This window comes from Dermacentor albipictus, chromosome 7 (genome assembly GCF_038994185.2).
Source record: "Dermacentor albipictus isolate Rhodes 1998 colony chromosome 7, USDA_Dalb.pri_finalv2, whole genome shotgun sequence".
NCBI lineage: Eukaryota > Metazoa > Arthropoda > Arachnida > Ixodida > Ixodidae > Dermacentor > Dermacentor albipictus.
In genome coordinates, this window is record NC_091827.1 from 124,721,308 (window position 1) to 124,737,018 (window position 15,711).

Here is a 15,711-nt window from a genome sequence, read left to right on the forward strand (position 1 = left end):
ATAGGGTTCAGCTACAGTAGATTATTCACATCACAATTCGTAGGAAGCGCCGCATGTTAAGATAGCTAGGGACGAGTACAAGTTACCCTCCTCCATAGTGATGCATTTTCTCCTCAACTTGTTCACCGAGTGATCGGGGCTAAGCTCCGCCTTCACTGGCTCTGCGTCATGATGACAGGTCATGTCATCTACTTCCATTTGTCTAGGAGCGAGCGCTCAAAGCCTCTCCAACCTCTCCGCCAGCTGCTTGGCAGTCAATCCCACGGTGTGAGCGAGAGCTATCGAAGCAGCGTGCGCTGCGAGCATTCTGTCGCAGCGCTGAACGTGTCTGGTATTTCGGTAACCGCAAGCGAGCTGAGTGTTTCAAAGGATGGGTGGAGGCATAAACTCAAGCTAATGAAAAAGCTTTGGCATAGATGCGAGTGGCCTGATTGGTCTGCATGGTCCAGCCACCTTGTGGTACAGAGCTTAACCACCCGAAGAGCTAATATTGCTTTAACCAAGTGTAAAACGTTTTAAAGATTTACAAAAACTATGTGTCCACGATTATGCTTCTGAGAAAAATTTACACCAGCATCAAAGTATAATAGACTTCGCTTCAGCTACTGTCCTTGGTTGAGCTTTTGCAACCAGGTGGCTTCACTGTGCAGACTATTCACATTTGCACTTCTGCTCATCCTGTAAAACGGCACAGTCAAATGGCCTGGTCTAGTCTGCTTGCGCTTGCATTTACCCAAATAATGGACATGCAAAACACTATTGTGGTAATAATTCTCAGGCGTAAAGAGACGGCCACAAACGCGCAAAATGGCATCGATCAGATAGCAACAGTCTATGCACTGTAGCCACTCCGCTTGTCTGCTTCCTTGCATAGGGACACAAGGTTGGAGCTTGACGTATTGCCAGTTGCTAGGTTTGCGGCCCACAACGTGACAAGGGTGAACCATGGTGCTTGTGAAAGTAAAGATCGAGATCAACACTGACTGTGGGGCTCTTGTTTACACGGAACACGTTGTAACAAAAGCAAACACTTGCTTTGTGCCACAAGTGCTTAAGTGTAGTGAGAAATTGTCCTGGTGCATTCTCGTTGTGTTACTTTCTTTTTATAGAAAAAAATTAATAACATTCCAATTATTACGAACATTTGTTCACCATAAAGTTAGAAAAATTATAGATGATGCGCTCAAGGTAGCCTATGGGATAACTCACCATACTGCCATCATTAGGAAAACTTGCGTCAAATAGTTTGGGGTGGCTGAAAATTCAGCCGAGTGACATGGTGCGATTGGTAGCAATGTACGTTTTTAAAACCTTATAATAAATTACAGGCTTTATGCGGAGCACTTAGATATGTCAATTAACGATCAGAAAGATCTACCCTAACAACTCGGTACGTTTGTACAAAATCGTCAAAATCATTTCAGGGTTTTTTACTAATTAGTATCTAAGTATACGCAACAAAAGTATTAATTATCTGAAACATTGCTCTACCTTCTGGAAAGCTGCCATGAGCTGACGTCTTTCCGCTTTCCCTATGCTGTTCTGTGCTGATTTGAGCCAGATTCCGGCTCAGTTTTGATTCCGGCTCAGTTTTGCTAAATGGTGGTAAACATTTGTACCACACACCACTGCTACCCGCACGCTGGATGTGATAGCCATTTGCTATCGCCACCGCAGGAAAAAAGCTGGGCGCAACGCGATGAGCAGCTATCGTTTTGGAAAGATTAAGGTAGGCTCCCACCATGTCTGCGCAGAAGCAGTTTAGTCTTAAAAAGCGCGGAACGCAAAAAATAAAACAATAAACGGCATTACAGGTGATTGGAGCGCGAGAACTTTACGGTTTCGGTTTCGGCGCAAAAAACGCCAAATGCCACTTGCCCTCTCCACGCACATGTTGCCGTTACGACGTTCGGATGTTTAACATGATGTGGCCGCTACGTTAGTTACGTGAATGCCATAAGCAAGGCTTTTGCAGTAGCTTAGTACAGCACGAACATTTATAGATCTAATCTGAAATTGTTGGTAGAGCGCACGGTTTACAAACTTTAATAGGGTTTTCACTTCCCGTTACTTTCGATTCCTGTCACCAGGGGCCTCTCTGTGAAGTGTTTCAAACATGGCGTCTCCCAGTAGCATCAGCACTCTGCGCGACTCGCATGACAATTCACCGTGGTTTTTGTTCCAGGAAAGGTAAATGAAGTTTTTTTGCGATGACTGCTTATATTGCAGTAGCATTTAGGAGTGCTGTGATGTTTCTGTTGGCGTGCATCACATTTGACTAAGCGTCTCTCGTACGAGCGCCCTTGTTTCAGAGTTGAATCATAGGCTAATGCTAGGAACTTGATCGCTCTCATTTGCTTTTCTTGTTGTCAGTACGTAACATGGTGTTGAGAGCAATGTACGCAGAGGAACACGACGAAAAAGGTTACGTGTTATCCCCGAGCGCAGGGAAGAAAGAGTGTCTTTTCGCCTGCTGCGGCTCTTGACTTTGATGTAAGGCAAAATCGAGAAGAGAAGACAGGCAAGCTGTAAGCATCAGTTAAAAAAAAAAGAAGAAGAAAATGAAGAATTCCACTAGGAAGTGAGAAATAACGGCGTAGGCGTGTTCAGATGAGGACACACTTGGGGGGGTGCCGACTATTCCTTCTCAGCGAAATGTTTTTGTATGAGGTGGGCATGTGCTCTAGTCCCTCTATAGAAAAGAATCGATCAACCTTTGTGTTAAGAAATTCAGCGCGAATTTGGAAAAAGTCTAATCCAGGAGAAGAGCATTCTTGCGACTTTCAGATTTTGCAAACTTGAAGACCAATCACTTCAAAAATAAAACTTTGTACACCGCCAAACATATTATTTGTAATAATAAACTATTGGAACTACTGGCCCAAAAAAACTTAAATTTATGCCACCCACAATCTTTTTTTTTATTATTTAAGTTGCTGTACTTTTCTTGTTCAGCAAGCGCCTCTCATTGACCCTGAGATCAGCGGCCATGTGGGGCTATTTTAGACAGGGCAGCGAAGCGAAAAATTTCCAGACAAATCTTCGAAGAAGTTTTTTGCAAATTTACGTAAAAAATTTGCAGCTACACTGCGTATTTATTTTGTAAGAAAATGGCGAAGTCACCAAAATTTTACAGTACACCCTCACAGGAGTCGTAAATCTAGTGCTGCAAGAACATTCAGCATTATTTTAGGCAGAAAGATTGGCCCTATTTTTTAGAGCCCTATGATGTGTGTAGTTGTAATAATAACATCAAAGTTACATTCACATTGCATTCCGAACTCGCTGTTTTTCTGTTACTAAAGAATAGTGACCCAGATTCTGCAGTTGCCTCTTCCGACTCACGAAATGACAGACTTGGGTTTTCGGGGCTCTGGTAACCACATTTTACTTACGGTACGTTAAGGTAGCAAGCATGGGAGAGCGGGCACAGCGAGCTGTTTAATACCCCTGTGACATGGGCACCCACAAACTCCTTTTAACATTGCCGTCTTTATCTCGAGGGAGATGCACTTGGTGGCTCACAGTCACCCTTCCGCGAAGGGAACCTAATGGAGCTTTTGGTCAAAGGAGATTGGCGACACCCCTCAACGGCTAAATGGAGCACTCTCGTGCCCATACTGGTTGTTGTAAAATTGAGATTGCTTGCATTAAACTGTATTGTTGTGTGTGTTTAGAACGTTTGTATTGAATTAAATAAAAGCTCAAGCACAGTTCAGCAGCAGTTGTACTTGCTGCTGCACAATACCCTTGACCTAGGCTGCTTGGCACAGTGTTTTTTTCGTCTTTCAGGGTGTTTACATGAACCCGACAGAATCAGGTTGAGCCGGCTTGTCGGGCTGGAATATACCATATTTATTTGAATCTAGGCCGATAGTTTTTTTCAAATAATCATATTCCAAACCTAGGGTCGGCTTAGATTCGAGGATTTTAAAAAAACGTGCCAGTTTTTCATTGAAACTGCTAAATATGGTGCATAGCTAGCACCATCTAGAAAAGTCAGTATCGCAGCCGCTACTAGCCGTGCCAGTAGCCAACTGTACACAAGCGAGGTCGCCATTTTGACCTGTGTCGTGTCGGCCGTGGTGTTATCACGATGGCACCAAGCAGGAGATGCCACTACAGTGCCGCTTTAAAGTGAAAAAGTTGTGATAGCCGCAGAGGCATCGTCGAACCTTAAAGCCGGGCAGCACTTTGGCGTCGACAAGAAAAACGTCTGTCATTGAAAGGGACAACAGCAGCTTTTTGCGTGCGCCGCAACAAGGATGGTATTTAGCGGACCAAAGAAAGGCCATCGCCACGAAGTGAAAACAGTTTTGGCTGACTTTGTTCGGACGCAGAGAGCAGCCGCCCTTCCAGTGACAACAGAAGTGCTCCAAGCGAAAGCTAGGGAACTTTCAAGGGAGCGAGGCCTAACGCGAAATGATTTCAAAGCCAGCCGGGGCTGGCTTCAGAAATTCATGAAGTGCTTCGGCTTCAGCCTCCGACGTCGCACTTCAATCACCCAGAAGCTGCCAAGCAATTTCGAAGAAAAGCTGATAGCTTTTCAGCGCTACGTGCTGCGAAAGAGAGAAGCAGCAGGCTATAACCTTGGGCAAATCGACAACGCCGACCAGACGGCTGTGTATTTTGTTATGCCAGTGGCGTACACCGTGAATGAAAAGGGTGCCAAGGAGGTGAAGGTGCACTCTGCAGGCTACGGGAAGCAGCACGCAACTGTGATGCTGTGCTGCAGAGCTGATGGACATAAACTCCCTCCTTATATGATATTTAAAAGGAAGACACTGCCTGCTCGAGAAACTTTCCCAAGAAATATCATGCTCGCTGTCATACCGGGCGGCATGACGGGCCAGTTGCAGCCACTTGATGTCTGCATCAACAAACCTTTCAAGGATCGTCTGCGGAAATATTACACGGACTGGCTGACTGATGAAGACCACATGCTAACGGCAACGGGCAGCATCAAACGTGCATCACAATCGCAGCTTGCGGGCTGGGTAGCTGCAGCGTGGGACGACATCCCAGGTACTTTGATCGTGTGCTGCATTTTAGAAAGTGCAGCCTATCTAATGTGCTTGACGGTACCGAAGATAGTGCACTGTTTGAAGGTGACAGTGACAAGGAACATAGCGACGAGTCTCGCAGCGATGATGACGTTGAATGAGCTCTGCACGTTCAGATTCAATAAATGCTGCTTGCATTTTGTGAACGCTGTCCTGACTTTTCTTGTTCGGCCTACATTCGAGGTAATATATAGTATTTTTTTTTGTTGGCTTTGGACTTTAGGGACTGAGCCTAGATTTGAGTAAATACGGTACCTGTCAAGTTCATGTCAACATTAGCTGGTTGGACTGAACAAGTGTTGAGTTGGGCTGCCCAACTTGTTTGCAGCGTGTATGCACACGTAGAAGGGTCGGGCCCGCCAATGCCAAGACTTGTGCAGGAACACTGTGATGTCGCAATTTAGGTGCCAGCAGCGGGAATAGCATCAAGATGAGGCCAAAACAAACACTGTGCAGCCCAACCTCATCGTAGCAGTAAGACCCACGGAATAGAGCTGCTGCAGACAGAAACGAACCAGAAGCTCAGTTAGGACGCGTTGGTGTCTCAGCTCGACACCGTGTGCCATCGTTGTCTGGACTTGTCAGAAGCGAGTTCATGTAAGCGCGGTCACGTGGGGCTCAGTCAGCCCAATTTTTTACTGCCCACTTGCGTTGGGTAAATGTAAGTGCAGCCTTTGTCGTGTTAGTCATGCAGGGGTAGACCAAATAAGAAAGCTCACAAGGTGACCATTGCATGAAATGTTGCGTTTTAGTATAGTTTGCAGCAGTTTAGGTTGCAGAACGCAGAGCCTACTCACTAGACCGCAAAGGAAAATGTCGATAAGCACAGGGTGGCTAGTGTGGCTGTCAGCACTGCTGTTTAGCGAGCGCATTTTGTTTTTTAACGAGGTGTATCTTTCATGCATCAAATATATTGAATATTTTTGTGGAAGGAGTGTTCACTGTAATAGCTACAAGCATAATTAGCAGTAAGTTACATTGTTGTACTGAATGCACCTCTCATGGTTTCTTTTATAGGCCGTACACAATCACGATTTCCTTGAGGTCGAACTCTCTTATCGTAAAGAAGTTTGTGGGTGCCTGTATGACACAAGCATAAGGCTAGTCTGGGTAAAGTACTACTGCCACTGCTCTCTAATTAAGCTTGATATCTGAAATTCATCCCATTTACATGACCAGTGTATATGCCTAGTGGGAAGTGACGCAACTGCAGTGGAGGAGTCACCTGGGTGTGTTTAGATAAGGACAGATTGTAGAAGCAGTTCCAAATATTTATTTTAGGCACGAAAACCATCCCACAGAATAGGACAGAGACTACTTTGTCACAGAAGAAATATCAAGTGTAAAAAAGTGCTAAAATCGCATTATCAGGCCGCAAAATTTTGCAACTGGAAGAGCGCATGGTATAGAGAGTAGTTTTCTACACATTAAACATTTCACTATAGATCTATTGAACTAAGGTGAATTCAGTATGTGAAATAACATTACATTGTGCGACCTGACCAATGAAATTCCTTATATGTTGTGCAGTGTGCATGCACAGATTGAAAAAAGAATGTTCGGTTTGCATTAGTACTTACTTCTCTGAATGGTTACTTACTGGGCACAAATAACGCAAATAATTACATTCCGAAGTCGTAAACCTAAAGCTACGGTTCTTCCACTTTCATATAACTTCATCAGACACAGACCTCTCAACCCAAGCTTTGAATGATAAACCCGCCGTGGTTGCTCAGTGGCTATGGTGTTGGGCTGCTGAGCATGAGGTCGCAGGATTTAATCCCGGCCACGGTGGCCGCATTACGATGGGGGTGAAATGCGAAAACGGCCATTTAGGTGCACGTTAAAGAACCCCAGGCGGTCAAAATTTCTGGAGTCCTCCACTACGGCGTGCCTCATAAGCAGAAAGTGGTTTTGTCAAGTAAAAACCCATAATTTATTTTTTGAATGATAAATTAGTCGATCCCTATAGCCTCGTCATAGCTTCAAAACGGCCCTTTATCACAGTAATGATTCTGGCTGCCTGTGCATGATTTCCACCAACTCCAGCTACTGTGAAATTTGTTTTCTTGGAAACAAAATTGGAATAAGTATGCTGTTGACCTTGATAACTACCCCCATCGTTGAACAGTGAAGTGAGTACCTTAGTATATATGTTGCATATTTTTATCAATAACAAAACATAGCAACATAATTTTGCAGGAAACTGATCACAAGAGATGAACCTCAAGTAATTTTACAGAAATCGGAAATTATTTGTATTTTTTGAAGACAAAAATAGTTGATATTCTGACTTATGATTTTTTTTTACATTTACCATCCAGTTCCTAGCGATAAAGAAAATGGTAAATACACTCTTTTGTAAGTTATGTAGCACATTACAAATAGAGCAAAAGATTTTCCATATGTAAGCAGTTCTAGGCATACCCAACCAGGAAACTCATCCATCCGTCATGTAAGATGAATCGCTATAAAGAAATTAATGTGTAAAACAAAATAAATTCGAAAAGAAAAATGTTGGCAATATTGAATTTTGAACCTAACACCCCACACTCTAGTCAGTCAAGAACTTTATTGAGGTCCTGAGGGGTCTAAGCCGTTGGAGATCGCACGCGGCGAGCTCCTTGGGCCGAAACCGTAGGCGACACCCAAGTCGGGACGGGAACGTGGTGACGCTCTGCCAGTTCTTGGGCCCTCTGGACGGCCTTGAATTGCAGTTTGAGGTCCGGGCTCCCCACACTCTAATACCGAGTTTCTTATGCACTGGGCTATATACCCACGCTTGCTGAATATAGCTGAACCATATGAATGTTGTACCGGCAGTACAAAACAAATGTCAAGAAGAGTTTTTGTGAAGGCTTTTGAAAGATTTGATGATGGTGGAATAAAAGCCATCTATAGAACCACATGTAGAGCCATCTTGGAGCGTTGTGCATATCATGAAAACTCAGACTTTGGGAAAATGTAATGCCAAACATGCCACATCCACAATGTATTTCAGTGGTCACGTGATGCGCCTTGCATTGAGGGTTCCTTCACCGACCGAAATGCCACTGATCTCCAAGGGCTCGTGTGCTTCGCATCTCGCAGCACAGATACACAAGGAGTCAATGAATTGATATAAGGAGTGATGAGGGGTAGCATTGGTCTTGCCACGGTTGCTACTGGTTCAATGTGGGTGGATGAAGTGCTAAAAAGGGCTTATAATGATCAGAGCAATACTAGTAAGGTTGATAGTAGTTGATAGCAGTTGGATTGTGTCCCATAAGGACAGATAAATGTTAATAAGGAGCCAATCAATTGCGATAAGATTTATAATGACTTTAAGGGTTGATAAGCATTTATACTGACTGGCCGGATCAAGTTTGATAAGATTGATGGTGGTACTAGGTTGCATGGAGATGAGGAAGTGGCACAATGATTATGCATACTTGGACTACACCTGTGGAGTTCCTGCATGAATTCTTTGAAGTTTAACCCATCATTTCAAAATGCCAAATAAGCCACCAATTTTTTCTTGTATGTGAAAGTGGAAAGTTAGCATTTTTGTTCATGCCGTGCTATGATTAAACTCAACTTACCTTAATTCTGTGAGAGAGGTTGTATAGATGACTTTTCAATGTGTACAAAACTGTATTCTCTATACCACTCGCTTTTTAAGTTAGAACATTCTGAAACATGGATGTGACATTTTTGCACTTCATCTTATTCAAGATTTTTTCTGTGTGAAACAAAGACGTATGTGGGGAAAGTAGTCTCGGTTACAATGTGTGGATAGGTTTTTCTGTCTAATACAAATATGTTAACAAAAAAAAATATTCTGGACCTCTTTTGTAACTGTCATTAACTGATCACACACACGACTCCTCTACAACAGCGGTGTCGTTGCGATTTCCCACTGGCTGGTGCACCGGTCATATAAACGAAGCATTTTAGAGAGTAGTGCCAGTAGTAGTTTCCCAGACCAGCCTTCACCAGCTTGCTTTGCGCTCTCTTGTGTGCTTGCTACCTTAACATATGGTAGGTGAAATATTGATACAGGAGCCCTGAAAACTAGGGGTGTGCGAATATTCAAAAATATTGAATATTTTTAATCATACTCGACTCGACAATAGGTACTCGATAATTTTTGAATATTCTATTGGATAGGAATATTTGAAATAAATTGAATATATTTCTTTCGGTGCAGGAGTAATCACGCTTCATAATGTTTGGTTTTAACCAAGGTAAGCAAGTGCGTGATTTTGTGCTGAATTTCGCGATTTTGTGCAGCTGGCAAAATTTCATTTGTAAAACATGCTTAGCCGCTGGACTTCTAAGCTGTGCAGCGAAGCTAACCTCTCTCTGGCAAAGGACACGGATTTGTAAACAGCGAGGGTGCACTCTTTTGCAGGTTGCAATCCTGAGCTTATTGCTTGTCAGCAAATTCGATGAGTTTCGGCTGGTACAGGGTCAAATGCCCCCGAGTTTCCAGGACATTCATGCAGTATAACAGGGCACAGGTTGGTGAGAACAGACAACCAGCGGAAATTATTCAATTTTCAAGAGATAACAATCTTTTAGTATACCTTACTAGTTTATTTTTGTACCAATGACAATGTAATTGCAGTGTTCCAACATGTTAAACCAACTTGCTAATAAATTCATGTGCATATCATTTGATGTTTGATTTGAGTAATCATATTCAAACATTTTTATATTTGCCCACCCCCTACTGAAAACCCAAGCTCATGTCATTTCGTGGCTTAAAAGAGGCAAAAAAGGTGTGATATTAGTCGCTTTTCCTTACTAACAGAAAAACAGCGAGCTTGGAATACAATATGAATGTAATTTCGATTTTGTTATTCTACATACGAGGAAAATTCCAAATGAAAGTTCTCCTATTTTTGGGGGACATAGAAAAACTGTTAATACGGTGTTCACCACACTGTTGTGAGTGGCGCTTCCTCCACTCTCAAATAAGCCCGTGTGCACTTTGCTCGGATGCTCAGTCTTGGTTTGGCAGCCATTGAAAATGAAGCTCCCGTTGAACACTACTGCCAAGTGTGAAGTTTGCGCAGTTATTAAATTTTTTAATGCAAAAAGCGTTAAGCAAGTTGAAATTCATAGGTAATTGATGGAAGTGTATGACCACTTGTGCATGGATGTCAAGAACGTTTGCAAGTGGTGTAGAGAGTTTACAGCCGGCTGTACTGAAATTCACGACAAAGAAAGGAGCGGTAGGGCGTCAGTTTCCGAAGAGACAGTTCCGAAGATTGAGGTCATGCGTGAAGATCGGAGGGTCACTCTGGGTACTCTCTGCATTTTGGTTCCCGGGGCTTCCCGAAGCACCATCCACAGGATTTAAATGGAAACGTTGCAATATCGGAAGGTGTGTCCAAGATGGGTACCATGGCATTCCACTTTACACCTGAGACAAAACAGTCCCACAAGTTGCGGCATCCCTCTTTGCCCCAGCCACAAAAATTCTAACACAGTCTGCTGATAAAGTCATGGCAACTGTGTTTTGGGACTGGAAAAGGGTACTGTTGGTCAACTTTCTGCCTGCTGAGACAGCAATAAACACTGACAGATATTGTGAAACACCAAAAAAAAACTCTCAAGGGCAATTCAGAACCGGAGAAGAGAATTAATAAGAATATAGCTGGTAACATACAGGAATTCTATAGCATTAACGAGAGGGTGGCAGGTCTTGTTGTGAAACTTAATAAGAGGTACAAAATGAAGATTGTACAGGTCTATGCCCCTACATCCAGTCATGATGACCAGGAAGTCGAAAGCTTCTATGAAGACGTGGAATCGGCGATGGGTAGAGTGAAAACTAAATACACTATACTAATGGGCGACTTTAATGCCAAGGTAAGCAAGAAGCAGGCTCGAGACAAGGCAGTAGGGGAATATGGCATAGGCACTAGGAATATCAGGGGAGAGTTATTAGTAGAGCTTGCGGAACAGAATAATACGAGGATAATGAATACCTTCTTTCGCAAGAGGGATAGCCGAAAGTGGACGTGGAGGAGCCCGAATGGCGAGACTAGAAATGAAATAGACTTCATACTCTGCGCTAACCCTGGCATCATACAAGATGTGGACGTGCTCGGCAAGGTGCGCTGCAGTGACCACAGGATGGTAAGAACTCGAATTAGCCTAGACCTAAGAAGAGAACGGAAGAAACTGGTACATAAGAAGCCTATTAATGAGTTAGCGGTAAGAGGGAAAATAGAGGAATTCCAGAACAAGCTACAGAACAGGTATTCGGCTTTAACTCGGGAAGAGGACCTTAGTGTTGAAGCAATGAACGACAATCTTGTGGGCATCATTAAGGAGTGTGCAACGGAAGTTGGTGGTAACTCCGTTAGGCAGGATACTAGTAAACTATCGCAGGAGACGAAAGATCTGATCAAGAAACACCAACGTATGAAAGCCTCTAACCCTACATCTAGAATAGAACTGGCAGAACTTTCGAAGTTAATCAACAAGTGTAAGACGGCTGACATAAGGAAGTATAATATGGATAGAATTGAACATGCTCTCAGGAACGGAGGAAGCCTAAAAGCAGTGAAGAATAAACTAGGAATTGCCAAGGATCTGAGATGTATGCGTTAAGTGACAAAGCCGGCAATATCATTACTAATATGGATGAGATAGTTCGAGTGGCTGAGGAGTTCTATAGAGATTTATACAGTACCAGTGGCACCCACGACGATAATGGGAGGGAAAATAGTCTAGAGGAAATCGAAATCCCAACGGTAACGCCGGAAGAAGTAAAGAAAGCCTTGGGAGATATGCAAAGAGGGAAGGCAGCTGGGGAGGATCAGGTAACAACAGATTTGTTGAAGGATGGTGGGCAGATTGTTCTAGAGAAACTGGCCACCCTGTATACGCAAGGCCTCATGACGTCGAGCGTACCGGAATCTTGGAAAAGCGCTAACATAATCCTAATCCATAAGATAGGGGACGCCAAAGACTTGAAAAATTATAGACCGATCAGCTTACTGTCCGTTGCCTATAAACTATTTACTAAGGTAATCGCAAATAGAATCAGGCACACCTTAGACTTCTGTCAAGCAAAGGACCAGGCAAGATTCCGTAAAGGCTACTCAACAATAGATCATATTATACAGTTCAGTTTATTTCTTTAATAAGGAGAGACATACATGTTCACATAAGTATACAGAAGGAGGTCCCAGAGCATGTGGCTGAAAGGGGACCTCCTGACAGAAAATATATACATTAAAGGAAATACAAGGCATAAAACAGTAATACAGTAGTCACAATGATGAAGAATATTCAAAGTATAAGTAACAACTGTAAAGTAATATGAAGTCAATAGCGAGTCATACAATTAAAACAGTAGTTTAGGGCATTCGTAACATAACAAACCAAAATACTTATAAAGGCTATAAATGAGAGAATAAGAAAACTAAAAGAAAAAGAAAAAAAACGGCAAGGAAATGAGCAGGAGTGAGGTGAATAGCTTAGATATGTGGATTATTTTGGCTATCTAGTAGAAAAGTGAATAATGTTTTCTTGAAGGAACTCAAAGAAGAAGAGTGCTTGACATTTAATGGGAGGCTGTTGCAAGTGGGTATGTGGATATTCACACTATCAATCAGGTGATAGAGAAATGTGCGGAATATAACCAACTCTTATATATAGCTTTCATTGATTACGAGAAAGCGTTTGATTCTGTCGATAGATAGATAGATAGATAAACTTTATTAAAATAATAAAAAAAAACAGCTAATGGTCGGGGCCCTTAGTCCAGGGCTCCGCTGGCTTTTGCCATCTTCTTAGCTCTCTTGATCAGCTTGAGCTGGTCGTCGAGGGCCTAGCTGGACAGCAGTGCCTCCCATTGCTCCCTCGTGGTGTTCGTGTGTGGGTGTTCTATGTTGTGTAGTGCGCACTCCCACGTAATGTGATATAGGGTTGGTGTGGCCCCACACCATGGGCATTCGTCCCTGTAGGCTGTGGGGTGTATCCTATGTAATATGTGTAAGTTCGTGTAAGTGCCTGTCTGGAGCCTACGCCAGGCAGCGGCATCCTCTGTGTTTAGATTTCGATGGGGTGGTGGATATAGCAGACGACGCCCTCTGTGGTAGTTGACGATTGCTGAATACTCGAGGTCGACAGGGTGAGCCATGTGAAGGAATTTTTACTCACACAGTGTTTGAGAGAGTGATTATTGCTACATAAATATATTATAACCCGCTTTTTTTTTCCTTTTTTTCCTGTTTTTCCTGTTTTTCTGTTTTACGTGGATACGTACATGTTCATGGTTATATGCTGCACTTTAGTGTACTATGGTAATTTACCTGTATACCCTTTATGTTATTGAATGTGAACTATATATTATTATCTATATTATCTATATTAGTAAACAAACTGTAACCCAAAAATTTATGTTATTACTGTTCTCAGTTTTGTGTAAACTCGTGCATAATATGTTACAATATGTAACGTTGTGTGTGTCCGCTCACTGCTAATGAATTACTACTAAATAATGTATAATAAAAACTTATATTGGGGGTACAGGGGCCCCTGTCAGGCGCTGTGCGCCTTTTGCCCCTGCACCTTTCTTGAAAATGTATTCAAGATGAAAATAAACATTCATTCATTCATTCATTCATTCATTCATTCATTCATTCATTCAGGGTCCAGGTCTTCTGCAGCCGGCGTGTTGAGTGCTCGGTTATGTACAAATCCTCGAGCTGCTCTGTCGGCCTGCAGGTTGCCCGTGATGCCTGTGTGGCCCGGTATCCAGATGATGGTTTGGATGGTGAAGTCCTCAGGGTCCTCCTTGAGTATTCCGGCTAGGACTTGTGCAGCAGGTCTTCCAATTCTTCCCTGTAGGAAGTTGCGGCAGGCCTGCTGGGAATCCGTGAGGATCGTCAGTGGTTGGTTTGCGTGTAGGCCCTCGCGGATGGCTAACGCGATGGCCAGCTCCTCGGCTTCCGTAATCGTGCAGGGGCGGGTCGATGCAGCGGAGGTAACGTGGCCTCGGTAGTCGCATGCCACCGCAACTGCGCCCTTGTTGTTCGTGCCATACATGGCAGCGTCCGTAAAACGGGCCGTGGTATTGAATCTGAACACTTTCTCCGTGTACTGGGCCCTTGCTCTCCTGCTGCCGGAATGTAGGTTAGCGTCCATGTTGCGCGGTATCGGGGCAACGTGAAACCTGTCCTGAACGTGACGAGGTATGTAACAGGTTTCTTGGGTTCGTGTTGTTATTTCTGGGAACCCCAAGGTTTGTAGGACCTGCCGGCCCGTGCGAGTCCGCGCAAGTCTCTGTTGTTGCGAGACGTAATGGGCTTCTGCTAGTTCGCTGAGGGTGTTGTGCAACGCTAGCGCCAATAATTTTTCAGTCGATGTACTCATCGGCAGGCGGAGAGCGGTCTTCAAAGCCATCCTTAAAAGTGTGTCGGCCTGCTTCATCTCGGACTGTGTGAGGTGGTAGTAAGGCAGGCTGTATGTGATTCTGCTCACCACCAGGCTACTGACCAGTCGCAGGGTGTCGCTTTCCTTCATGCCTCTGTTCTTGGATGTTACGCGGGAGATCATGCGTGATATCGCCTTGACACTGGTTTTGAGGAGTGTAAGGGTGTGTGTGGCCCGCTGGTTAGATTGCAGCCACATGCCCAGCACCCTCAGCAATGGCTTCTCTGGTATGAGGCCCCCGTTGAGGCGTACCTCGAGTCTACTTGTTGGGTCTGTGGGGACTGTGTGGTTACCCCGGCCTCGCCAGACTCGTAGGAGCTCAGATTTTTCGGGGGAGCATTGCAGTCCCCGTTGGCTGACGTATTCCTGGATGATATTTGCTGCAGTTTGCAGCCGTTCTTCTTTTTCAGCGAGGGACCCTGTTCTGGTCCAGAGTGTTATATCATCTGCGTAGATTGCGTGCCGAAGACCTGCTACGTCCTGCAGTTTGTTTGCGAGACCGATCATGGCGACGTTGAACAGCGTGGGAGAGATGACAGCACCTTGTGGTGTGCCCTTGTTGGGAGGGTGGTACACTGGAGTCTGGATCTCTCCCATCTTCAGCTCCGCCGTGCGGTGGCTCAGGAAGCTCTGAACATACTTGTACGTTCGCTCGCCGCAGTTGGTGTTGGCCAGCCCTTCTAGGATTCCTTGGTGGCTGACGTTGTCGAAAGCCCCTTTGATGTCGATTGCTAGGAGGACGTGTTCGCCGCTGCGGGAAACGTTACTGAGGACTTCTTCCTTGATTTGGAGTAGCACATCTTGTGTGGACAGGCCTGCGCGGAAACCGAACATGGTGTCCGGCAGGTGTTTGTTATCTTCCAAGTGTTTCTGTAGTCTTGCGTTGATAACTTTTTCGTACACCTTGCCGAGGCAGGACGTGAGCGATATGGGCCTAAGGTTTTCAATTGCCAATTTCTTGCCCGGTTTGGGGATCATGATTATTTGTGCGTGTTTCCACATCGCCGGCACCGTACCTTGTTCCCAGTGTTGGTTGACAAAGGCCGTGAGCGCGGAGATAGACTTGTCGCTCAGGTTTCTGATCATCGAATTCGTGATCTGGTCCGTGCCTGCCGCTGTGTTACGGGTGGTGGCTGCGATGACCGCTCTCATTTCGTTTTCGGTAATAGGTTCGTCCATTAGCGGGTTGGGTTGTCCGGTGTAGGGTGTT